The sequence below is a fragment of the Rattus norvegicus genome, chromosome 1 (assembly GCF_036323735.1).
Source record: "Rattus norvegicus strain BN/NHsdMcwi chromosome 1, GRCr8, whole genome shotgun sequence".
NCBI classification, from domain to species: domain Eukaryota; kingdom Metazoa; phylum Chordata; class Mammalia; order Rodentia; family Muridae; genus Rattus; species Rattus norvegicus.
In genome coordinates this window covers 241,400,632-241,428,042 of record NC_086019.1, presented here as the reverse complement: position 1 = coordinate 241,428,042, position 27,411 = coordinate 241,400,632, and the positions used below count along the sequence as shown (strand labels likewise).

The window sequence follows — 27,411 nt, the reverse complement described above, 5'->3', positions numbered from 1 at the left end:
GTTGACTCCTGATGGACCCGCTGGATAAAAACTAAAAAGAAACTGTGTGTGTGTGTGTGGAGTGCTCAGTGATTTTGAAGCATCTACCAGTCCTGCAAGAGGAATTTGGTGGTAGGTGTTGGTGGGGGACAAGGGTGGGTGGGGTGGGGGCGGTTATAATACAGGGAAGAAGGCTAGGGGCTACCTAACTGCTTTAATTCAGAATGCTTTTTGTCTGGTTTTGACATAAGAAACATATGAAAAATTTACATACTCTGTTTATTACTTTTCTAGAGGATTAACGTCAGTCACTGCATTGCTGGATTGCAGTGTTATGTGTAGGGCAATTTAGAGTTAGAACATCAGAGCAACACCTTGATAAACCAAGTCAGTGCACTAGGGAGGATGATACATTAAGCTCCATTTTAAGGCAGTGTCCATTCTTAGCTAGTACCACTGACCCCTAAAAGACTGTCCCTGCAGCCTGGGGTTTTTGTATAGTTTATTTTCTTAATGAAGACACAAATGCAAAGGAGATCCCTGTTCTTAACCGAAGGTGAGAGTAACCTCCAGTCTTAAGCTTCCTGCTTTGTTTTCTGTAAAAGGAGATAGTATGAAAATCGCAGGTGAAAAATCCATATCCTGGCAAAAAGAAGAGGCAGCTGGGATGGTCAGTAATAAAAGTTCTTGGCCATACAGAGGTTGCCATCAAACAGCTGAGCTACTGGCAGCTTACTTTATTGTTAAATTGAGTGTCTAGATCACAAAGGCTAACGTTACAAAGGAAGATGTCAGAAGTCTTTAACTTTGCATATCATTGTGGGGTCATCAGAGATGAACCTAAATGTTCTTATTTAGGAGTTTTGAAGAACTATCTAAGGATCTGCTCTCCACTGTCTGTCAAGGAGATTCCTGGCAATTATCTTTAAATCTTTTCTGTGATGCAGCTGTGGTATCTGGTGTCTGCTGATTGTTAAGAGGTGTTTTCCCCGCTTCTGAACCAAGTCACCACCTCCTTTGTCTGAAACTGTATCAGGCTGGAACATAAAGATCTTACTTATTTATAAAACAGGAACTTTCCAGAAAGAGGAAGAGGGATCCAAGGAGGAAGCCCTGCGCTAGACATGCTCTATTACCTCGGTCATGTACACAGTGAGTGGCAAAAGAAGATAATGATCAGACAGATGTGGAATACTGAGTGCAGCTGTCATTACCGTGAGGAGCTCTAGGCACCCAAAGTCAACTAACCGGTATAATAACAATTTATGTCAGCTCAAGGTCAGAGTTGGTAACAATGTTTCATGTCACTTTGCCCTATGAGGGAAGTGGGATGAGGCAATCGGACACATGGAAAGTGCTGGATTTAGAAACACTTTCTCTGACTCTCAAGTCAGCAGCGAATGCCTTGTTCAGGAGGATGGGAGACTTCATTCAGATAGGTGAAAGGCCAGATGGCAAAGGCTAACAGGTCACGTCTGTATGCTTTTTCACATTTTATTTCACTTGCTCTTTGAAACACCACCATAAGAGATATCGAATACTTCTCCCCCTCAGCAGCTCCTCACATTAGAATAGAGGACTGGTCCCTCATAGTTTTCGTATCTTTTTCCAAGTAGGAGTAAAATAAGCGTTGGTTTTTTATGGTTTCTCATCTCCATAGTTGGGTTTATTTATTGTGGTGTGTGTGTGTGTGTGTGTGTGTGTGTGTGTGTGTGTGTGTGTTTCTTTCTTTCTTTCTTTCTTTTCTTTTTTTTCTTTTCTTTTCTTTTTTTTTCGGAGCTGGGGACTGAACCCAGGGCCTTGCGCTTCCTAGGCAAGCGCTCTACCACTGAGCTAAATCCCCTACTCTTTCTTTCTTAATGTTTATCTTAACTTGGCATTAGTGAGGCTGCCCTAAAATATTTACTTCCTAATTTTCTGGCTTTTTCTTTTCTTTTTAGTGGCTCACCACAAGAAGATACGAAGCCACAGGCTCTTGGGCTTTTAATCTTAAAAATCTGTATTGCAGGACTAGACAGATAGCTTAGCAGGTAACAGCACTTCCAGAGGTCCTGAGTTCAATTCCCAGCAAACACATAGTGATTCACTACCATCTCTACTGGGATGATGTCCTCTTTTGTCATGCAGGTGTACATGCATATGGAGTACTCATATACATAAAATAAATGAGTGAATCTAAAAATATTTTTGTTGTATGCAACAAATGTTCTTCCTACCACCTCCTAATAATCCTGAAAATTTCCTATTAATTGCATTACAGTACATATACATATATATCCACACTATTTTATGTGTATATCTACCAGATATATAATACTGTATATCAATATGCATGCAAGTATTATACACACAAATTATACAGCTGCCTCCATATGATTACATGTGTATAAATGCATGCATGTGTATACTGTGTATGTATATATGTACTATATTAAATACATTGTGGTTATGATAAATTTGTTATATATGAATATACATATGCATGCATAGATAAACCATGCTATATATAGGTGTGTGCCTTCACATACACATCAACCATATCTAAACACACACATATGCTTTAACTAAATATATACTTTGTTTTTTCTTCCTGTTTTCTTTTCTCCCTCTTTTCCTCAGACACACACAACCAGTCTTGTTCTCTTCACTAATTGTCTCCTCTCCATGAGTGACACTTGTCTCTCAATACATATTGGTTCGATGCCCCATGAATTCTGAAAGCAGAGGAGACACAGTTTGTCTTAGTTATGTCTTTTTCCAGCTACTTCTCGTTCTTCATTCTCCATCACCAGTCCCTCTCAGCTTTGTCCTCAGGCCGTGATCACATTTCACAGTCCTGTTCTAGAAGAGGTAACAGTTGTCTGCAAACATGTCCGAGAAGCAAGTTCAGCCAGTCCAATGAAGTAAGCTCCACCAGGAAGACAGCAACAAGCACTTAGGGGATCCCAAGGCAACAGAGGCATTCAGCCCAAATTGTGAAGGTGGGTTCACAAAGCACAACTGATACCTAGCGGGAGAAAGACAGCTGTAGAAAGATGAGCAAACTTGATATACTGAAAAGGTGGTAGGAAGCTCAGAGCCCCAAACATGTTCTAGAGGAACTTTAAGGTACTTGTTTGTTGCAAGGCATCCAGGACCTGGGTTGGGGACCCAACGGTCAGTGCTTATCTTACCACTTCACAAGCTATTCTCTTCAGGATGGTGCCCACCTTCACATGTTACAGGGGTGGCGGGAGGCCACGTGGAAAATATTAGGGCTTGCTAGGTATGTTGATACACAATGAAGAGAAGGATGAACATATTGAGAATTAGACTTGGGCAATAGAGGTTGTGGCCTGTATACTGCATAGATTTTAAACAAAGGGAAAATGTGTCTGTGTAGGTGCAAGATGAAAACCTGTGGTGGAGAATAGGGGCAATGCTGCCTTCATCCCAGGCCTGGTTCCACTGCTTATTCACTGTGTGACAGGCAGGAGTGTTCTAGGGCTCAATACCCTCACCTGCAAAACGAATGTATTAGTAACTCTTTTTGTTACCATGACAAAATATGACGACTTATTGAAGGAGTTTATTTTGGCTTATTGTCCTTGAAGAAGAGTCTGCAATGGCAAGGGAGGCATGGTAACAGGTATGAGGGCAGTAAGCTGAGGGATCACACCTCTAGCCATACCCAGGAAAGAGAACTCAAAGGTCAAGTGAGATGGGACTGTAGACCTTCAAAGCTTGGCCTCCAGCATGCTTCCAGCAAGGCTGCTCTGTGCCAGGGAACAAGCACTCGGATATACCAGCCTAGGGAGGACAGTTTCCATTCCATGAGCAACACAGACTATCAGTGCCTACTCCTAGAATGTACGAAGACCCAGGGACACAGTATTTACTATGCACACCACATTCCTGGCACACAGACATCCCTCTGTAGATGGAAACCCTTCTTTAGAAATTGTTACAAAGTTGTTATAGAAGAGAGACACCAAGCTTGATTCAAGGCAACTGGAGATGGGATTAAAAAGGAGAAGGAATGGATTTATCTTCCATCATAACAACTATTATTTTACAAGAGCGATGCATGCACGTGATAAGATTTCAAGCACCAGAGAACAATGAAAAATATAAAGTTCTATCCATAACCTGTCAACTCAGGCCTCCCGCAGGTGTCTTTTGTCAACCCTTCCTTGGGAGCCAAACAAAAAATTTATTCAGTCCCGTCCTGCTCTTCTCCCTCCTCTCCATCCACATCTTTTAAAACAAACATTGGCTTGCATGCAATGATTTTTAAAAATATTCATAAGAACAGAACTTCTTTAAGTGAAGCCTCAAATATGTTTCCCCTTAAACATTTTTTTGCTTATTTTCTTTTTCCGTACTTTATTAAAAACATAATGCATTAAGTTTAATAATTGTCACTAATAAATACCTAAAAAGGAATATCTAAAATCGTAGGGTAAATTTTTTCTATTACTCTGTCCTCTGAGGTTCTTTTCTATTGCCACAATAAACATCGTGACTGAGACAACTTAAGGAAGGAAGGCTTTATTTGGGCTTGGGGTTCCAGATGGATGATTTCCTCACCGCCATGGCAGGAAAATGTGACAGAGGAGAGGCATGGCAGCTAAAGCGCAGCTGAGAGCTCACACAGGCGACCACAAGCCGGATGCAAACTCCAAACAGTGGGAGTGTTTATACCTCAAAGCCTGCCTTTTGGAGGAGGAAGGTGACCCTCTTCCAACAAAGCCACATCCCCTAAGCAAGATCAACTATGGAACAAGTATTTGGATGCCCCAAACTATGGGAACCATCTCAAAGGACCACACACCAAAGGTGTTATGCAGTCTATGTTTGAGGAGTCAGGATGGTATGTATAAAATGCATTAATTCCTTGATAAGGCAAGTTGACAACGTTGTGGCAGGAAGACATTTCATAGTTTCCACAGAGTCCAGAAATCCTAGATTGCAGATTTGAAAGATACCTTAAAAGTCCCAGACTGGTTGGTTATTCACTTTCTGAGATTAGAAGTCCAGATCAGAAGGCAGCAGATACCACACACACACACACACACACACACACACACACACACACACACACACACACAACTTTAGAGATGTGGACACCCTCAGGAATAACCGGATAAGAATGAGGTCAGGCTAATCATTTCCCAGGAAATAACGTCAAGCAGGTGGTGGCAGTAGTCTTTAAAAGAAGGACCATTGAATGTTAATCATTAGTGCAGGTCTCACTGTGGAAGAGCACATGTCTTAGTCACCAAGAACAAGAAACAGAAAGGCATTAAAAGTGTGACTTGAATACCCATCAATTTGACTAAGTTCTCATCACTGCCACTCAAGGGCACTTAATTTGCATTCAACAAAGGTTTACAATCTAAGTCGTGGCAGAGTAACTTTCCGCATGATTTAAACTAAGCTTTGGAAGTGAAACAGCACTCACAGAATGAAATACAAGGCATAGGATTTTCTATTTTATTTTTCTCTTTATTTTCATTTAGATTTTTTAATTTAGATTTTTTAAACTAAGTTTATTTTGGACAATTTTACATGTGTATATAGTGGGTTCGAATGGCATAGGCTCTGTTTTCTCTTTTGCCTCTCTTCTCTCAACTGCCCCTCTTCCCTAAAAGTCATCCTTTCACATGTCTTTTTTTCTTGCTCTGCTTTGTGTTTGTCTTTTTGCTCTGCTGTGTGTTTTGACCCACAAAACTAGAGTGTAACCAGAGCCCCATGTGTGTGTGAATAGAGCTATCCATTGGAATGTGGGAAAGCAGGCAATGGTTCTACTACTGAAAACAATTGATTACCTACCCTCCCCTCATCCATCTAAGCCAATTCGTTCTTCAGGGAAGAACAGGGCCCCATGATTACGTATAACGTGCATGATTGATTCTTCATAGGCTCTGCATTGTCCAGGACCCTCCTAGGCAACCTCAGACATTGTGAATTCTTGATTGCAGAGACGCATGTCATGTCCAGAAGGTAGCGTTTCACAGCCTTCCTCCCTGTTATCCAATGTCTTTATTCTTAACACTTTCTCTTCCAAGATGTTCGTTGTGCCCTGAACTTTTTCAGTACATCTTGGTCTGTATACAAAACAAGACTACCTCTTCCAAGCCTTTTCTGTTGAGTGACTTGCCTGCTGGTCATCTGTGATCCGTGATGTCAGAACAAAGATAAAACAAGATTTCGTTCTCCCTGCTCTCTCCCTCCCTTACTCATTTCTGATGCCCGTGGTGCTTTGTTGGTTACTTTTGTATTGGATATTTTATTTATTTACATGTCAAGTGTTGTCCCCCTTCCTGGTCTCCCTTCTATAAACTCCCTCTCCCTTCCTCCCTTCCCCTGCCTCTATGAGGTGCTCTTCACCCACCTACCCACTCCTGCCTCATTGCCTTAGCATCCCCCTATGCTGGGGCATCAAATCTTCACAGGACCAAGAGCCTCCCCTCCCAATGATGCCAGATAAAGCCTTCCTCTGCTACGTATTTAGCTGGAGCCATGGGTCCCTCCATGTGTACTCTTTGGTTGGTGGTTTAGTCCTTGGGAGCTCTGGGGGGGTCTGTTTGGTTGATATTGTTCTTCCTATGGGGTTGCAAACCCCTTCAGCTCTTTTAGTCTTTCCCCTAACTCTTCCATTCAGGTGTGTTCAATCTGATGGTTGGCTGTGAGCATCTGCATCTGTATTGGTCAGACTCTGACAGAGCCTCTCAGGGGTCAGCTATACTAGGCTCCTGTGAGCAAGCGCTTCTTGGTATCAACAATAGTGTCTGGGTTTGGTGTCTGGAAATGGTATGGATCCCCAGGTGGAGCATTCTCTGGATGGTCTTTCCTTCAGTCTCTGCTCTACTCTTTGTCCCTGCATTTTCTTTAGACAGGAGCAATTATGGGTTAATATTTTTGGTATGGGTGGGTGGTCCCATCCTTCAACAGGGGGTTATACCTAACCACTGACTATGGTCTCTCCAGGTTATTCTTATAGTAGTTTTATTGCCTGACTTTCCTTCTACCACCTCATTTTTACCAATTTTTGAGAAGTTTACACAATACATTTTGATCAAACTCACCTCCCATCCCCATTCTTCTCAGATCTATCCCCTTTCCATATCAACTCAATTAAAGAAAAGCAAATGCAGTTTATTTTGTTCATGTGCTCTTGGGTCTACGACCTTACCGAAGGGTGACCTACCACCAGGGGTTGTACCCTCAGAAAAAATGAACTCTCCCTCTAATAACTTCAATTATATCCTTAACTAGGGCTGAGACTTAGTGCCCACCTCTCCCTTCTTCATTCTGGAGTTTGGTCTGGCCTGAACCCATGTTGGTCTTGGGTATGTTGTCTCAATCTCTGTGAATTCAATGTGTAACTTTCCTGCTCTGTTCACAAAACATTGTTTCCTTATAGTCATCCATCACCTTATAAACATTCTGTCCCACTTTCCCCTAAGATTCCCAAGTCTTGAGTAGAGAAGGATATGAAAAATATATTCACTATTTCTGAATATTTGGAAATATTTTATTCTTTATACCTTGATCAGTTATGGGTCTCTGTGGTAATTGCCATCTACTACAAAAGGGTTAAATCATTATTTTCTGTATGGGAGGGAAAAATCTGTGAAAGGAGGGACTATGTCATATAACTTATATTCCTTCAAGGATCTTACTCTTGGAAAGTGTTCTATAGATAGCTCAGAGTATAGACTCTAGGCCTGGGAGCCTGAAAAGCCTGTGGTTGAGCTCCTGGTTATCTGCTTTCAGAGTAGTTATTAAATCACTTGGAACATCAGTTTCTATCTCTGTAAAGTAGATGGAAAGTAGAATATCAATGGGTAGTCTTGACTACTTCCTAGTGTTTCCATGAAGATGAATTAAGTCAAAACAATAGGGAGTTGAATGGGTGAGACAATCCTTCTTCAGAGATTATGATATGAAACTCCTCTCTCCCGCTGTCCCTGATGTCACGATGTTCTACCTTTTCTACCCTGCAGCTGTTGCTAGCATTCCATTCCAGTCTTCTTTTCTTGTATCCTTCTAATCTTTAAACTGTAACTCTGCTTCCCTGCAGAATCTGAAGAGGGTCTGGAAGATGGACATTTGCCAGTGTGGCAGGGGAGAGAAGGGATGTTATGTTGCATAGTAATTTATTCAGAACTGAAACTTTCCATCCCAGGGAGACTCTCCTTAAGACTCAGAAAGTTCCAAATTGAAACATTCCTTTTTGGGTGGAAGAACTCCACAATTACCAAGTCTCAGCAAGTCCCTGAAACTTAGAAGATTCATAAATCCCTTCTTTCCCATAGGTCATATACATATAATGAGATGATGAATTGAGAGGTGAGGTGACTCTCTTACCTGTGGGGCTTCTTTCAAGTAATACAGAGTGATGACAGGGTTCCAGATCTTATGAGATATCAACAATCTGTATGAGCTTTTGGTGATGCAGCTGTCTTTGGGTCATCCAGATTCCTGTAAGTAATTTCTTACCCTTTTACAGCAAGTAGCATCAGTAAAGTCATTGATTCACCAAGTGAGATATTGGTGGTACTAACTTGGTCTGACATCAGTTCCTTGTATTGTGTAAGTAGACATTTGTTCATCTTTCTCTAAGAATAGTGTCATACAAGGGTAGGCATTGCAGAGGACCAAAATTGAAAGAGGCTGAATCTGGCACCACAGCTGACACCTAGACTGGCTATCTGTAGACCTTTTGGAAGCAAAAGGCCATGTCAGTGATCAGGGTGAGGGTATGGCACCAGGAAAAAGCCCTCCTTTCTTTCACACCAAGGGCAGATTCCTGATATATAAGTGGACACTGTCAGCAAAGAGCATTTGAAGGAAGCTTCTTAGGGTTGGGCATCATGTGGACAAAGCCACTCTTACTATGCAGTTCCTGGGAGAAGGCTGTGGACTGGATATGTTTCAGATCTAGCACTGCTAGAGGAAGACAGCTCACGTGCTGTCCCTGGCAAGTTAGGAGAAACAAAAATGCTACGGCTGAGACACCCTATCCAGTTTCCGCATTTTATAAATAAGGAAACTGAGGGTCAGAGACAGGAAGTGACTTTTCTTTGGTTTGCACAGATGGTCTGGAACACAAAGACCTTACCCTTTCTGTTGTTTTCCTCCCACACTCTGGGTTTCCAAAACCTTTGGGAACTTTCTTTTGTTGGATGTCAAAAAGGTAGTTACAGGACCCTACATGGGCGTTATTGTCATCCATTTTGTTTGCTACATTTTTGCTTAAACTGCTGGGTCAACATGTAGAAACTTAATGAAGTGCTTCAGATCTGTATTGTCTCATATTTACTCTGAAAATTTCAGTTTGAAACAGTTTAAGAAAGCATCCATAAGTGAAATACCTCCCAGCCATAAATAGAAATGGAAAGCTACATGCAATTATAAGGATGAATTAAAAAATAATGATGCTGAATAGATAGTCAGTTAGAATTCAGATTAGATTGCTCTGTTTACAGAAAATACAAATAAATCCATCATGACAAAAGAGACTGGTAGCTGTTTGGAGATAGGGAAAGGTACAGACATAGACTTCAAGGATGCTAGAAATCTTTGAGGGATGATGGGCACATGTACCTTCCTGATTGTTGCGATGGCTGCTTAGGAGTATAGGTATGTCAAGTTTTGTCTATTTATAAATTTTAAGCATTGTACTTTATATCAATCGTACTAAATAGTGATGATGTTAGTGGTGATAATAAATTAATACAAGGGCCTCACGTGAGATTTAACTTTGAAGCCAAAAATATTGCAGAAGACTTGGATACACACACACACACACACACACACACACACACACACACACACTCCACACACTGGTTCATGTAGCTATGGTTGTTTTACATACAATGTTAACTGTGGACACTCTTTTCTAAATCTAGGTCAGAAACTTGATCTATTTGTAAATAGGACATCTCTTGGAAATTTAGGATATGTAAGCAAGAGAACTGGGATTCTGATGTTGAGCCTATTATCTGTGGCACATACATGGTGATGTCTATTGTCCTTGGCACATGAGTGGTGATGCTCATATGCAAAGTTGAGGAAGGATGAGAGCATTTCTAGAAGAGACAAACTTCCCTGGAAAGAGTATGACAAGGTTGTCTTCTGAGAACATTGGCAGTTCTGAGTATTGGAATCTTCATGAATCTCAGGCATGGCCATAATTCTGCTGTACTTGCTTCCCAGGTTTCACGATGTCCAATAATTCCCACTTCTTGGCTCATCAAATGTTTTTCTGGTTCTTGTGTTTAAGAGGACATCATGAGAAACCTGTGGCTTCCTGCTGCCTTTACATTGGAGGGAAAACCCCTTTGGTATAAATGAATCTAAGATGTTATAAGTGGTTTTCATCAGTGGAGAATGGAGAACCACTTCCTATGTGCTGATCAGATCTGTGGTAGCCCACAGGCAATGTAGGCCAATTGGCATGTAGTTGTTTGAGGCCCAACACAAAGAATGTGCTCTGGTGTTATTTTGCAGTAGCAAACCTCACCTTGACCATCTCTATGGTGGGCCTGGGTAGCTGTTTTATGGCAACTTAAGTACCAAATTTACTTCATAACTTTATGCTCAGACATGGCTGAAATAACTTAGAGTCAGTGCCTACCTGTAAGACCAAACCATTTCCACCCTGGAGAACAACTCTGTTTCCTAACACAACCTTCAGGTGGGAAGACGGAGCTTGCAACGCATCCTTGAGCCTTCAGCAGATGGTAGCACACAGCTTCTTAGCACATAGTGTGACTTCCTCTGAAAGCAAACACCATACTCAGTGCAGCCTGGCATCTGACTCTGTCTTCAGCTGTGTTATTCCTGCTTCTGTTTTTGTTAATTTTTGTCTTCTCTTGTTCTACAGCTGATGTAAAACACTCCTGACATACTCAATCCTCTGACTCCCTTTCTGCCTACCAATTCATTTGATTCCTCACAAGAGCCTCATGAGGAGAGGTTCAGGAAAGCTACCAGTTGGTGACCATCTAAGCCATCCATGGTCCACAGGACTAGGAGAGTTTTCAGGAGCCACCTTTACTTTACTGTGCTCTGCTGTCCCTCAGTAGCTTCTTTTCATTATCACATCTTTCTAAACTCATAGAGAAAAATGAGACTACACTTTGGAAGACCAAACTCTGGATCTTTCTTTGGAGATTTGCTCTTCTTTCTGTGAGGCAAAGTCGAGTTCCCTCATGTAAGGGCTGTTTATTCTTTTTTCTTCTCAATAACTTTTTTCTTTTTCTTTTGTTTAAAAAAATTATTTATTTATTTTATTTGTAGTACACTGTAGTTGTCTTCAGACACACCAGAAGAGGGCATCAGATCTCATTACAGATGGTTGTGAGCCAACATGTGGTTGCTGGAATTGAACTGAACACCTCTGGGAGAGGAGTCAGTGCTTTTAACCATGGAGCCATCTCTCCAACCCCAACCATTTATTTTCTTTATTCACTTTACATCCTGATCTTAGCCCTTCTCCCAGCTTTTTTCCCAGTCTCACCCTTACAAATCCCTCCTCCATTACCCTCACCTCTTCTCTGGGAAGCCTCTCTTGGGTACTACCCCACCCACCTTAGGACATCTAATCCCAGCAGATTATGCATATCCCCTCCCTCTTCTGAAGAGGCCCAAACAGGTAACCCAGGTAGGGGAATGGGATCCAATGGCAGGAAACAGAATCAGAGGCTGCCCCTGCAAGACTTCCCAAGTTCTGCCTGATGTTTGACTGTGGATCTCTGATCTTTTCCCAGAGTTGTACAATCTTAAAAAGCTGTTCATTCTAGGACTAGAGTGTAAATTCACTCAAGTGTCCATTCTCACGGGCATCGGTTGTCATACAACTCACTCCTGAGCTTAACAGAGGATCCTTTGTGATTGGATGTCAGGGCCACTGCAGCTGATGTTCACTAATGAGAAATAGCAACAACAACAACAACACAAAAAATGATTGTCTGGGAAAGAGTTTACAAAGAACGACACAATATGCAGTATTCTGGTAGGATGACTTGAACCCTCCTGGAGAGTGTTAAAGAGGGACTTGAAAATAGGCTGCAGATGTGAGTCTCAAGGCTAAGTCCTGGTAACTGGGCAGCCAGCCAGGAACTAGTCAGACTGGTGATCCAGGATCAAAGCTTCTTGTTTGCCCCACTGGTATGGCCTATTCTAGTAGAGCTTCTTTCTGACCATAACATCTGTGCATAGCCTAACACAGCAGATCAGCCTAGATTATTGTATATTGCTACATCCTGACCCTTGTGCATACCGGAACACAGCAGACCACCCTGGGTGACTCTGTGTCTTCACTATGACACCTGTGTATAGCCTAACACCGCAGATAACCCTGGGTCACTGTGTATTGCTGCATCATGGCTCCTGTGCCTAACCTAACACAGCTGACCACCCCCAAATTACTGTCTGTTGCTGTACTCTGACACCTGTGCATAGCCTAACACAGTAGACCACCCAGGATTCCTCCTCAATTTTGCTTCCTGGGCCTAATTCTGAGCATATACACATAGCCAACAGTATAGCGAACCTTACAGTGTGAGAATGAAGATTGGTCATAACACAGTGCTAATGATAGTTATTATGTAATAGGCCCTTTAATAGTTTACACACAATGCTAACAGCTTTGAACACATGACTCCTCTTAATCTTTAAAACAACTTTGTGGTCAGAGTCAACGCATCCTACTTGTTTTAAACAATACCTTTTGTATTGATCCCAGAGAGCCACCCCCACATTAGACAATAAGGGAGCAAATCCACTTCAGAGTAGGCTACTTTGATAAGGAAAATAAGGCATAAGGTTATGAAAAAGAGGGTCTGGGAGAAGAGAGGGGGAGTTTTATAGTATGGAATAAGAGAAGGCCAATATGTATGTATTCTATTTTATTTCGTTTTATTAATTTTCTTTTATTAAAAATTGTGTTTTTCCAGACGATATATTCCGATTATGGTTTTGCCTCCCCCAAGTCCTCTGAGAGTCTCTTCACTTCCCCTCCCATCTGATTCCACACACTTTCTGTCTCTCCTTAGAAAACAAACAGGCATCTAAATAATAAAATAAGACAAAACAAAAACAAATGGGAAAAGGACAAAAACAAACAAATGAAAGGCAAAGAACCAAAGGAAAAAAAATCACCAGAAACCTCATATAGATGCAGAGATACACAGAGAGGAGTCCCTTAAAAATCACAAAACTTGAAGCCATAATATATATGCATAGGATCTATCAGGTAAAAAGTGATTTACAAATAAAAATTTGTAACAAACAATGGGACACAGGACCTGCAAAGACGCCATTGAGTTTGTTTTGTGTTGGGCATCTACAGTTGGCCATGGGGCCTGGCCTTAAGTAGATTGCATCCCCAATGAGACTCCATTGGAGAGAACTAATTTTTCATTTGGTGGTTGTCAATTTGAGATAGCTTCTAGTTAAGGACGGGGACCCGTACCCACATCTCCCCTCAGCACTGGTATCTCATCTGGTATAGATGCATCCTGGCCCTGTGCCCTCTACCACAGTCTCTGTGAGTTCATATGTATTTTGGTTCTGCTGTGTTTAGAGGACCCCATTTCTTTGTCATCCTCCATTCCCTCAGGCTCTTTATCATATTCTTTCTGCCACCTCTTTCACTGGGTTCCCTGAACCTCGAGGGGAGGGATTTGATGGGAACATTTCATTTAGGACTGAGTGTTTCCAGGTCTCTCATTCTCTGTATAATGTCCTGCTGTGGGCCCAGTATTTGTTCCTATCTACTGCAGAAGAAAGCTTCTCTGATGATGGCTGAGCAAGGTACTGCTCCATGAGTGTAGCAGAATGTCATTAGGAGTCCCTTTATGGCAATGGTCCTTTAGATATTCCATTTTAAATCCGGGCCTTGAATAAGAAGAGGGAGACAATGGGTAGAGTTTGTATTATTCCTAGCTCACAGACAAGAAGAGAACTCCAAGTAAATTTCCTCAGATCAAATAGCTGGTATCATTTTGCTTCTGATTTCTTGCAATTCCGGCTCCTTTCCTGTTACACAGTTTTTCTCTGACCTTCAATTCTCCCACTTAAATCCCTTTACCAGTTGTTAGCCTGTGCTTCCTCCTTAGCTAAGACATTCTCTAGAATGGCATCTGGCCTCAGCAGTTGATATTGGGCCTGGATTGTGTGTGCAGAGCATCACTACAACCAGTCTGCAAGATGTTCTTGGAATTTAAGGACGTTCACGCAGTTCTGAATCCCCTCCTGCAGAATGAGTGTGATAGTAAAACTCCTTTAGGCTGGAGTCCAGAATAGAGTAGAAGCAAGGAAATAAAATATGTAGGTAAATCAAGGCATCTCACCCCTCCCTCCCTCCCTCTGTCCCTCCCTCCCTTCCTCCCTCCCTTCTTTCCTTTCCTTTCTTGCTTTCTGCTCTGACAAGAAGCCTATGGATTCAGTAAAATCCTGAGCAAAAGCACTGAGCAGGGGCATTCTTGCCTTGATCCTGCTTTCAGGGGAAAGCGTTCAGTATATCTCACTAAGTTTGGTACAATTAAACAATGTTTATATTTTCCCATCATTGGATTAAACAATTCCATTTTATTCTGGACTCGTACACTCTGGTCAGATATTTTGTGAGTTATTGTTTCGATTTGATGATGCTGTTCTTTGATGCCCAAAAGTTTGAAAAGTTGAAGTCTAGATATTCCTTTCTACTTCTGTTGCTTGTCTTTCTGATATCATATTTAAGAATTGTACCTAATCAAAGTTCATGATGATTTATACCTATATATTCTTGTAAGGGTTTTATAGTTTTAGCTCCTATGTTCACAACTTTGGTTCCTTTGGGTACCCAATAATCTGACACAATTTCTCAACAAGAATATTGTTCCCACTGACTGTCCTTGGAATCCTTGTCAAAACTTAATTTATCACAGACGTCAGAAAATTATTTCCAGACTTTTCATTCTGTTGCACTGGATTAGATGTTTGTCATTGCAACAAGACCACATTATTTTAAATAGTATGTTCTTACAGCAAGTTTTAAAATTGAGAAATGTAAATTCCTTACTTTTTATTCTTTTCCAAGATTGTTTTCCCTATTCATTGTCCCTTGCATATTCTAAGAAATATTGCCATTGGCTTTTATGGTAGAGAGGGGAGAGAAGGAGGGAGAGAGAGAGGGAGAAAGAGAGGGAGAGGGAGAGGGAGAGAGAGAGGGAGAGGGAGAGGGATTGAATATTGTAAAGAAATCATTGTGGATCTGAAGGTTAATTTGAAGTCTGAAATGGCTAATATAAATGCTTCAAGTCTGTACATGTAGGCTGTTTTTCCATTTATTTAGGGTTACTATGATTTCTTTTGACATTTTTGTAGTTCTTGATCATTTACTTTTATGGTTAATATATTCCAATTTTATTTTTCTGATGAAACTATAATTTGATTTGTTTTCAATAATTATTTATATAGGGAAATTCAAATACTATTTGCATATTGACCTTGTAGTGTTGTTGACCTCGACTATTGTTCCTATATTTTTACCCTTGACAAGCTGTCTCCACAAAGCTCAACTTGGTCTCAAATTTATAATCCTTTCACCTCTATCTACTTCCTGTGTGCTGGGATTTTAGGTGTGTCCCGTGATTGACTCCTCAAATTTATTTGAGTATGTTGATTCTTTAGGGTTTTTATAGAGAGATATTCATATCATCCACATTCAGGTTTTGAGTACTCAATGTGAGTGACTTCAATCAGATTGTGACATTCTCAACATAATAGTAATACAAATGCTGTCCTTTGATTTAGTCTTTGAATGCTTACCTTTCACCTGTCTCTAGATACCACAATATCTCTAAAAGTCACTGTGAGACTGTGAAAGAAATTATTTTACAGGATTTAACCAAAACATAGGCAAAAAGTGGTCTACTTTCCTCAAACTCTTCTTTGGAAGATGTCATCTTATGCACATATATGCTTAATCTATTAACATTTGTAGAGATAGCTATCCATTAAATAAACACTTCCATAATTTTCCAGGAAATATAAATTAATATTAGCTGTGGCAAGACATCTATTTTTTCCTCCATCTTTATTAAATTGGGTACTTCTTATTTACATTTCAATTGTTATTCCCTTTCCCGGTTTCCAGGCCAACATCCCCCTAAGCCCTCCCTCTCCCCTTCTATATGGGTGTTCACCTCCCTATCCTCCCCCCATTACTGCCCTCCCCCCAACAATCACGTTCACTGGGGGTTCAGTCTTGGCAGGACCAAGGGCTTCCCCTTCCACTGGTGCTCTTACTAGACTATTCATTGCTACCTATGCAGTTGGAGCCCAGGGTCAGTCCATGTATAGTCTTTGGGTAGTGGCTTAGTCCCTGGAAGGCAAGACATCTTTATACATGAAAGGAAATATGATTGTAGGGATATATTGGAGGGTAAATAGTTTTCAACTAGACATATTTTTCTCAATTATGAGAGAGCTTCCCAAATGCTAGTGTTCAAACAACACTTTCTCTACTAGCTAATTTTTATCCAGGGTGATTGCAACAAAGGAAAATGAGGTAGTAAAGGTACTTTAAACAAAACTGAAACAGATCTGAAGTCTGGATAGGCCTAAGCTAATGACTTCATTTAATTATTTTATTAGCCATTATCAAAAGTATTATTATCATTATGGGGCTATTTGAAGGAAAAATGTCTTCCATAGTCTCAATCTGAATAGTTAGTTCCCAGTTGGTGGCACTGTTCGAGAAGGCTTAAGAGGTGTGGTCTTGCTGCAGGATTGTGCACTGGAGATGGGCTTTGAGAGCTTAAATACTAATGCCATTTCTAGTTCTCAACCCCCCTCCTCTCTCTGTTTCTCTCCCTCCCTTCCCCTCCTCCCTCCCCCTCCCTCTTCCTCTCTGTCTCTGATTTGTGTTTGCAATACATGAGCCTCAACTTCTTCAGCTACCATGCCGCCATGCCTGCCTGCTCCCCTCTGCCATGATTCCTCACCACTACAAACTATTAACCTTGTACAAGTATAAGCTCAAATACATTCTTCTTTTGTAAGTTTTCTTGGTCATAATTTTTTTTATCACAGCAGTAGTAAAGTAACTAATGCAACATCCCTCACATTAACAAAGGACTTGGAAGAATGCTTTCATAGATAGAAATGTTTAGATATGCTATAAACTCATAAGGTTGGATGGATAGATAATTTTATACCTTGCAAAAGACAGATCTAAGGTCAAACCATAGCAATGCTGGGCAAGATTTCCAAGTCAGGGATAGAGAAACAGCTGGGTGACTAAGAACATTCACTGTTCTTTCAGAGGACTGGAGTTCAGTATTCATCACCTATATCAGGTAGATTGAAACCATGTGTAACTCTAGATTCAAGGGATCTAACTCCCTCTTTTAGACTCCAAGGGCATCCATCCCCAACACAGGCAGATAGAAATGCAAGTGCATACATGTATATACATACAAATTAAAAGATAATAAAGAGAAATCTTAAAGACAACCCCTAAATTTGTGAAAAACAAATAAAAGGATGAACTTCTCTTGACTTTGTAAACTGTAGGAAACCTAGAATAACTATATGGCCATTTGGAAGTCATGGAGACAAAAATCCTTTGTACTCTCAGCTCTTAAACCTGAACTTAAGAGAGAACTTGTTGGGGCCCCAGTGGAAGGGGCAGCCCTTGGTCCTGCCAAGGTTGGACCCCCCAGTGCAGGGGAATATGGGGGGGGGAAGTAAGGGGGGATGTATAGGGGGAATACCCATATGGGGAAGGGGGAGAGGAGGGGATGGGGTTTATGGACAGGAAACCGGGAAGGGGAATAACATTTGAAATGTAAGTAAAGAAATATATCTAATAAATTTTTTTTAACGAAAAAGACAGAGAGACTATTATAACATGGAAAACATTTAGACTCTTCTACGTTATCTTTCCCCTAGCAATTTTATACTAGGGAGAGTTGAGGATGACTAATCTAGTGAAATAATGCCATGACCATGCAGATGACTTTATCCTGAAACTGCCCTTTCTATGACCTTTTCTCCGTCTCAAGTGTCAGCATTAATAGTAAATGGCAGAACATTGGCTACTGTTGCTAACTAGGATTTGCTTCAACAGGACCTTTCCTTAGCATAGGTAGATAATGCACACTCCAGTGTAGATGTGGAGCATCTATTGACTGAAAGAAAGAGTGCAAACAGCCAAGCCCATTCATTGTTACTCAACTGGATCAAGGAGTTCTATTTACGCTCAGGCACCCACACCTTCTTAGAGAAATATGCCCCTACACCCACGCAAAGGGTGCTTTCTGTGCTTTCCACGTTCGTGTCTATCCTTGCTAATTGCCTAAGTACGCTGTGTCAAAATGAGTAGGTTGATTGAAGCGTATACATGAATGAATATGCAGATTAGCTGGTAAAAACAGGGCATGGTCTTTCTTGCTTTGTTTCAAAATCTAGGTTCTTGAGAACAATTGGACAAATTTGAAACAAGGGCCTACATGTACAAAAAAAAAGTAGGTGTTTTAATTCAGTGGGGGGAATTGGCTCTGACCTATATCTCGAAGGAGACTAAGAAAGACAATCAGGCCAGATAAGATTGAAACATGTTCAGACGAGACAATGTATGTTCAGGAAATGGGAGAATTAAGGCATGTGACTAAGGAATTCCTTTTGTGGGTTGACCATGTTCCAAAACACCTGGTGAGTGTCAGAGAGAGAGTGTCTCTGAAAGTCAGTGTTCTACTGTTTCAAGCTCCTTCCGATCAAGCACTGAGATCAGCTAGTCAGGAAAGAGTCCATACCAAGTAACTGCTAATCTGTCATGTTTTCTCTGTTTTATAGGAATATCAAAAGAACAGAGGATGGGCTTGGGTATGTGGCTCAGTGTCTGGCCTGCAGAAGGCCTTGGGTTCAATCCCCAGCAAAATGATGAAGTAAATTGTTTCTTTCAGAGATAAACAGCTTTTATTTTATGCTAATGACAATCAATTAAATCTAATGAATTTCTGTTTGATTTTATAAATGTATATGCTAAAGCCAAAAATTTATTTAAATTATTCATTTAACATTTATGATTTCACTTCTCTCTACTGTGTCTCTTTGAATCAGAAGTGGCTGAGATGCTAATAAGAGGTTTGAAAGAAACTCTGAGCTCATAAAATGTTCGCAATTTCACCTAAAGGCTGGTTTCTAAATTTCTCTTTTCACAATGCTTATTATCACAAAGAAAAAACCCAGAGCTCATAAAAATTAAGCCATAACTTTGTGAGAAGATAAATTATACAACCATGGACAACACTATGAAGTCTCCATGAAACTTAAAAATGAATTCTACTTTGAAAAAATCAATTGATAATTTATCATCTCTTTTAAAAGATTTAGAAGGTCTTTGTTGAAGATAAAGTTTTAAAATTGTGTCTACTTTAAGAAACTTTCTTGTCTCAACTAAAGTCCAACATCGACCTATAACAACATCGGAGAAAGCTGGACTTGTTATGCTTGGGTGGGAGCTGTACCTACCTTCTATGTTCTGTTTCCGGCACCTCCCCAGGGCAACAGTATCACCTTCAGGACACAGCACAGAACACCAAGAAACACATCATAGAAACAATAAAGGCAGTTAGACTAGGGAATTTCTAGCATTTCACTCTTTGGAATGAAGTATTCACCCTGTTGGAATTGCAAGGGAAACCTGGAAAGTGTATTCAACTCTAGGGAAACACACTACCTTAACTATGTGTTGTGCTGACCAGAATAAGTCATGACTCATGGTAGGGATTAGTCGATATTTGTTGAATAAATAAGTATAACTTTCACAATCTGCCTTGAAGTCCCAAAGAGTGTGTAGAGCCAAGCCAGCATAGGAGAGTATGCTCAAAGAGAAAGGCTGTAGCTCTCATGCTTATTTCATATCCTTACATTTTCCTTTCTGGAGAAACGATCTTCATGTTTGTTATTAATGAGGAGTGGAATATAGCATTGGTGAATCTTGAATTTCAATGAAGCTTTCCCTGACATATTGACATCCTCGTGTCTAGTTCGTGCTGTACTCTAGAAGCTGTGTTTCAACCATGTTCATCTTCCTACCAGGCAGAGTTCCTTAACATCAGGACGTATGAGAATATACGTCCTGAATAAACATATGTATGAGAATAAACATAAAGAACAGAGACTTGTGGGCCGAACTACAGAGGTTAGATACAGCATGTCTAGAGGAAGGATTAGGATCAGAGATTTTCATGCAAACAGTTCACAGGTCACAATTTGATAAGTCCTGACATCACAAGATAAAAAGTAGGAGATATGCATCAGCCTCAAAAAGTAGTTCTTAAATATATTGGAAGACGGTTCAAAAATATGCAGGACACAAAAGGTAGTTTTGAAAGAAATCAGCTCCAGAATGTCCTAAGCAACCATTAGCCTCAGGCGGCGTAAGTTAGCTCGATCAGGTTCCGATGAATCAACCATGCCATATCTGTTTCAATTCACTGACTGTACAGACTTCTCTTTTTTAATTACGTCTATGTTGTGATGTTTGATCTGTGTATACAGAGCAGAATGATTAAATCCAGGTCACAAGTACTTATTTCTTTACCACAACATATTTAATTATTTGTGTTGGGAGACTTTGAGCTCTTCTGGTCTATATGTTATCACATTTCTTTGCCCCTTTCCTTTCTCTCTTTGCTGACTCATGTTCATGGTAAGCATGTGGACTTCAAAAGAAACTGAGTTAAGTCTCCCATTTCACTATGAGTTGGGATTGAACTCAGGCTGTCAAGCTTGACAGTGAGTGCCCTAACCTTCTGAGCCAACACACTAGTCTCTCTCTCTCTCTCTCTTAGTTTGTATTAAATATTCAATGTTGTTCTAAGATATGACCACTATATTATGCAATACAATGGGCAAATCTATCCATACATCTAACTGTGTGTTGGTTGTTACCTGTGATTTGACCTTTTTGTATTTCCTTGCTACCCTTCCTAGTTTTTAGGACCACTACTCAGGTATGAACTCAGTGAATATTCTCAGCCTTTACATGGATAGCAATATCTATTATTCTTCTTCAATGCCTGGCTTATTTCACTTAGTGCAATATCCTCTGCTTCCACCTATATTGACACAAATTATGGAAACTTTACTTTTATAATAATTCAATATATATGTGTGTGTATATAGCTAGCATGCAACATTTTTACCTTTCATTCATCAATTCTAGTTGACTCTACATGTCATGAAGGGTGCTATAATACAGAAGGGTCTACAGATAACTTTTTGGTATACAGATTTTATTTCCTTTAGAAATGAAAATGGCAGGTAGTAGGATAGACTACTGTGTAATAATTCTATTTATAGGCTTTGTTTGTTTGACTCAGAAAGTACCATTCTGTTTTCAGCAATGGCTGCACTAAAGGTACTCAGTCCCTTCAGCCACAGCATTTCAAGACTGTCATTGAGATCTGGCGTCTCAACTACCCCGTAATTCTGTCAGCTCTTCCTTATAAACAGCTGCATGGGAAGCACCAAAGGAAACGAGTGAGAATCTCTAAAATAAATTTGCATGCATTAGAATTGTGAAATAGTGTGCACTGGGTTCACATATGCCAGGAAACCTTATGATAGCTAAGTAGAGTCTCTTCTCGAAATGTTTTCACAGACCTGTGAGCATATATCTCCCTTGTTATTGACATTAAAACTTCAAGTCCCATCTTGTTCTGAATCCTAGCATGTACTCTTTCCTTTGCAAATCATCATTCCTTACTCACCATGCACAGTGGGATGTAATGTTAACACAGAGTCTTAAAAATAATACTATGTTCTATTATTAGAGTAAATACATATAATATGACTCTGGCATAGAAGTTTTAAAAGAAAGGGAAAATGAAAGATTTTACTTATCTCCCTTTACTACGTACAGAGTTGATCAATTACTTCTTTTTTAATCTTTTTTAATTAATTGATTAATTTTAAGTGATTAGCTTCTCTATATATTTTTATCCAGCTTTGGAATGCTGTGATATGGCACATAAAGATCACAGATTGTAATCAGGACCAAGGGAAAAAATAACAAGTGGTGTTCCCTGATCAGGTGGGATTGAGAGATGTGAAGACAGAGAGGAGGCTGAGGAGTCAGGAGTGCTGCCATCCATCAATTCTAAAGGACTCAGCACAGGAGAAACAAATGAAACAACATGTAAATGACTGACTAGAAAGCCAAATTCATCCCAGGAAAAAAAACCACTGTCCTTTTCAGGAAGACTTGAGATTTACTTGCTAGGTACTAGAAGCCTGTTCACAATGAAGGGCTCTTGTCTGAAGGAAACACCCTCAGGGGTTCCTTCTTGGCATTTAATTGTATCATTTTCCAACAATACATCAATTGGAAATGTACAGCAAAATGTGTTTGTGGATGTACATGAGTGAATGTGGGTGTTCACATACACATGTGTATGTGGGTGTTCATACACATGTGCATTTGGGAATGTGTATATGTGTGCACGTGTGTGCGTGTGTGTGTGTGTGTGTGTGTGTGTGTGATTGTGTATATGTGCATGTGTGAGTATGTGCTGTAACAGGGATTGGATTGTTCTTGTCATGTATACACAATAGGTTCCAGCAAAGCCTATGATTGATTTTGAATGTAGGAATTTTAAACTAGATATGTAAAAGCAACTGTCTTACTGAGTTTAAGAAATTAATCAAGATTAAAGATATCTGCACCATAAGATTGGCCACCATAAAACTGTATAGAAAATTTTTAAAAATTATAATAATTCAGTTATGATGAAATACAATTAAAATTTAACACATTTTAATATGGCAAAATAGTATACTTATTGGTAATAATTTAGAGAATGGTATGGTTTGAATCTAGAGATCTGTCCAGCACATCAAATTTTGAATTCTTGGTCTCTAGTTGGTGGTACTATGTTGTAAAGTTCTAGCAACTTTGTGGGACCTAACTATAGAAAGTACATGACTAGGTGTGGATCCTTGGGGAAATAGGTCTGAGGAGCAGGCCCTTGGCAGTATGACAATTATTTCTGGTTTCACTCTCAGTTTCTTGCTCTTCTGTGGTCTGAATAGTTATCACTTGCATCATGCAGAAAAGACCAGGATTACTGCTAAACATTCTGACACACACAAGACAGTCTACACACATTAATTAATCACCTGGCCTCAAGTGTCAGCAGTCCTGGGGTTGTTTAACATACCAGTCTGTGGGACTCCAAGGCTACTGTGGAGGTACAAGTTCTGAAGATATTTGGTCCCACCTGCTTTCTGCACACACACAGGTCTGGGCTTGTTGTGCACTACTGAAAACCTTTTTTCAGCACTTACACTCTGCTTCAGAGTTCTGTAGAGAAAGAGAATAGAGAGAACTAGAATTTACTCTGCTTTTGCTTATGCATCACTGGTTTCTACCCTCAAGGCTCCCCCAAGCTCCCCTGTTTCCTAGCTGTGTGTACTCTGCACTTTCCACTCATCTTCTCCCCTTCTCCCTTCTCCCCTCCACCTTTGTTCTTTTCCCTGCATGCTTCCCTTTCCTTCCCCCTCCGTTTTCTCTTTATATATCTTTACCTAGTGCTTAACTTGAAGTCCACTTGCCTCTTTATAAGTTTCCCAAGTTGCTGAGGGAGCCAACATGCTTTGATAATTGAACATCTGTGAATGTCCTGGCTATGTTATTGATTGCAATAAGTGGCACAGCTCCTTTTCAGTATTTTTATTTGGGGTAAACATGTTGCAACAATCCCTTGAGGACCAGTGGAATTTTTAGCAGCGTCTGTAAACCATAAAAACAATTGTTTCTTCTCCTGGCTAACTTGGCCTGTTTTGTTTTTCCTTAGCAGGGCTTTTATCTGTTATCGACTCTGGAACTAGCACTAAAAATCATGCAGCAGCTTCAACAAATGCTTTTGACTGTGTGGCTGCTTGTGGTAGTGCCAATTGGCCTGCGCTGTGACACCAGTTCTTTGGTCAACCATTGGTTCTTCCCATTGCCAGGAATTCGTCTCAAAGATGTGATTGTTACCATCAGGACCATCAGTAATGGGGGTGGGTGGTGGGTGGCCTGAACTCAGTTGCTCAAGGCTTTAAGAACAAACACAGATTTCTTAGAGAAGAAAGAATTCTGATTTAAAAGCAACAGAAATGTTCTCCAAGTCCTCACCTTTCTGTCTGACCTCCTCATTTAGGAATCACTGGCCCTCATAACTTATCCATGAAATTCTTAATATAAAATCTCTATATCTATATCTATTTATAAAGATGTGTGTTTGTGTGTGTGTGTGTGTGTGTGTGTGTGTGTGTGTGTGTGTGAACTAGCCTGGTAAACAAGTCATACCATATCTTCTGACAGAGTGAGAGAGTTTAGGTAACTTTCTTGGCTACTAGTATACTGGGCAGGGAAAAACCGGCTGGTTGATGATACTTGTTAGCAAGTCCCTCAGTAGCCAGAAGCACAATAGAATGGTTTCTTCCAAGCAGAACCACAGTCAGATTTGCCAAGGTAAGCTGTACTCTCTGGAGGAAAAAAAAGACACACTCCAATGCTTTTCCTTGGAGGATTTTCATTTTGCTAACGATGAGTTTCTTACTTTTGCAAGATGAGGGACCAACCTTCGAAGGCCTTTACTGATCCCAAACTCATGAAATACTTCTTTAACAGAAATGGGACTTCCCCACTCTGAATTACCAGTGTGCAGCACAGCACCTGGGTGTGGCAAACACTCAAATACTTGTCAAATGAATGAAGGATAAGTGGCCTTCTTCTGTTTCAGTATCATAAAACAAAACAAAAACAAAAGCAAAAAAAATGCTTATTTTCAGATGAGTGTTCTCCAAGACCACTCCTGGCCTAGTGCTCTGCTTCAGTTCCTTTTCTCACATTGAAGCCCTTTTGTATAGAAGGCCAGCAGACATCTGTAGACACTTTCCCATCCCTTGGTGAGGACATGCTGCCATTGGCCATTCCCAGATAGTTAGAGGCAGGGTGGTGCTACGCCTTTGCTGCCTGTAGCCCTTGTTTTCCTCCGAAGGAACTAACAACTTCTCTCTACAGAATTGTACAAAAACAAGCAGTAATACATTCTAACACTGGAAGGCTTTCAGGAGTCACTCAGTAAGTACTCTTACTCACCTCTTACCTACTGTGGCACTGACATCTGACTTGTTTCTTGTGGCTAAGGGTGGATTCTCTGACCTAAGAAAGCCAGTTTACACTTATGAGCAAACATGTTCCCACTTGTACAAGAACAGGTTGAAGCTGGTGTTAATTTTCTAAACTATATACCATGGTGAGGTAACTGTTTATCCAGCAATCTATGTAGACATTCTCAATGAGTACAAACTTTACCCAGAACTCATCAGTACACCAAGGAACAATACACCAAGCAAAGAGGTTTTTGTTTTTGTTTTCCTTTGAAGCAAATTAAACAAGCATCGCTAGCGTGGGGGAGTGTGGAGAGGTAGCTGCATTTACTGATCAGAAATGCTGTCCTGATCAACTACTATGCAGTCCAAAGCACTGCTAACTGGAGGGAAGTAGACATGTGGTAGTCTGGAAGCAGATGATTCAAGGCAGAGGAGACTGTGCATCTCAAAGGTCCTTGGCAGCATGATTGAAGGTGTGGCCATTTTGCCCAAGAGCTATTGAAGGATGGGTCTTCCGGATATGGGCGTCATCGAGGGACTGTTTTGGCTTTAGAGGTTTTCTAAGTTTACTTAGCTTCAGACTGTTTCTGTACACAGTATCTCTTGGCTAATAGTGTCCTAACACCAGTCTCTAATTCATTTCTACTTTCAGATCTTCCTGCCCTTGACCCAGCTGCAGCTGTAGTTTTGTTTGAACATCTGTTTGGGGAGGAGCCACAAGAGTCAAGTATTGAAAAATCATTTGTTCTCCTTAAGGAATTGGTCCCGGTTTGTGGAGCCGGATATTCTGATGAGCCAGCTGTGGTCCAGTCAGAAGACATAAGAGCTCCTTCTGCAAACCATGAAAGAGTTCTCACTCCTTTCCTCACAGTGTTACAGGCTCGCTAGGACCTTGTAAGTGTAGATTGCAGAGCTAAGTCCACACCTGGACTCCTGAAAGCAGGGTTATCCTTATTACTTGTTTGAGTAAACTGGCTTTGTCAAGTTGCATAGCCAGGTGTCCAGAAGATAAATTCTTAACAAAATGATTTACAGAGGTTTATCTCAGAGTTAAGCCAGGACTTTCAATGAGAAATGTATTTTTCTTTACATATTATGCTTCTTTCTTGAAACTTAGCAATTATATTATCAATCACCTGTTTGATTTGACTTTCTTTTTCTTTTTCTTTTTCTTTGTTTTAAAATCTTGTCTCATTCTTTAAGGATTTCCATTACACAAAGTAAAGAACAAGGTATACATTATTTAGGGAGAGCAAGACTCTATTGTGTCAATGCCCGCACCAACACGGCACCGAGAACTGGGTGTAAACATGCAGGATTAAGAAACACACATATTTGGGTCATTCATATCATAAGAATGCCAAATCTATAGCTTTATTCACCGAATATATACCTCAAGTTCACCAGGTGGAAAATCCCAGGAAGCACAGTGGGAAAACCCGGCTTAAGGCTTCATGAACAAAAGACCAAGCAGTGCCCTAAATTTACTGGTGAGAAATCCAGGAAGACCAGTCTAAGTCCCAGGAACAAAAACTGAGAACAAAAGATAGGAACGAATGGACCATCACCCAGGTGTATGCACAGGTGTGTCACTACCGGGCTAGGGCATTCCTTTGTTAGGAACAAAAGGCTTCTACATGCATCAGCAGGGCTCAACAGGGGTCAAACACTGCAGGGGACCCAGGAGGGTCTGACAAGTCCCCCTTTTTATTTTTTATTAAGCAGTGCCTGTCTGGCACTCTTTCCTGTCTCTGAAAAAACTCTGCCAGTCTCAGAGTTTCCTGTCTTAGGTAAGGATTGGTCCCAAAGAGTTGCCCATCTTTGGCTAACTGCTTCTTGTGAAGGCTGAGCCCAATATGGGAAGAGGGATTGTCTCCTACCAAGGAGAGCAACACCTACTTAGTCACTGCTCAGGACTGGGAGTGTTGTTTGTGCATGTGATAAGAAGTACAAAGCAGACTACTGTGGTGCTCTAGGGCCAAGACACTGAGGACCATAACATTAAGGGCCATTGTCAACTGTTTCTGTTGATTTAAATTTAGAATTCCCAATTATCAACAACTACTCCTGAAAGTTTACTCACTATGCTTGCCTTAACATCAGATTGGGGGAGGGCAATCCCAGACACTGCAGACATAGTGGCTGCAGCAGCAATGGTTGCTACAATAGCAGTGAAGATGTCAAGGTCTTTCCCATGATAGTTCAGGATCAGTCGACAGGCAGGGAATGGTACTATGCCTGAGATCCACATGACCAGGGCAGAGTTCCCTGGTCTCCAGC

The 27,411-nt window shown here is 40.6% G+C and overlaps 1 long non-coding RNA gene across 1 annotated transcript; it reads left to right on the top strand.

Moving 5' to 3' along the window:
- The first annotated feature begins 161 nt into the window (after positions 1-161).
- Positions 162-26,271, top strand: LOC134485223 (uncharacterized). Its single transcript, XR_010063239.1, has 2 exons — positions 162-1,229; positions 25,784-26,271. It is a non-coding gene; the product is annotated as an uncharacterized LOC134485223 (long non-coding RNA).
- The last annotated feature ends 1,140 nt before the right edge of the window (positions 26,272-27,411 follow it).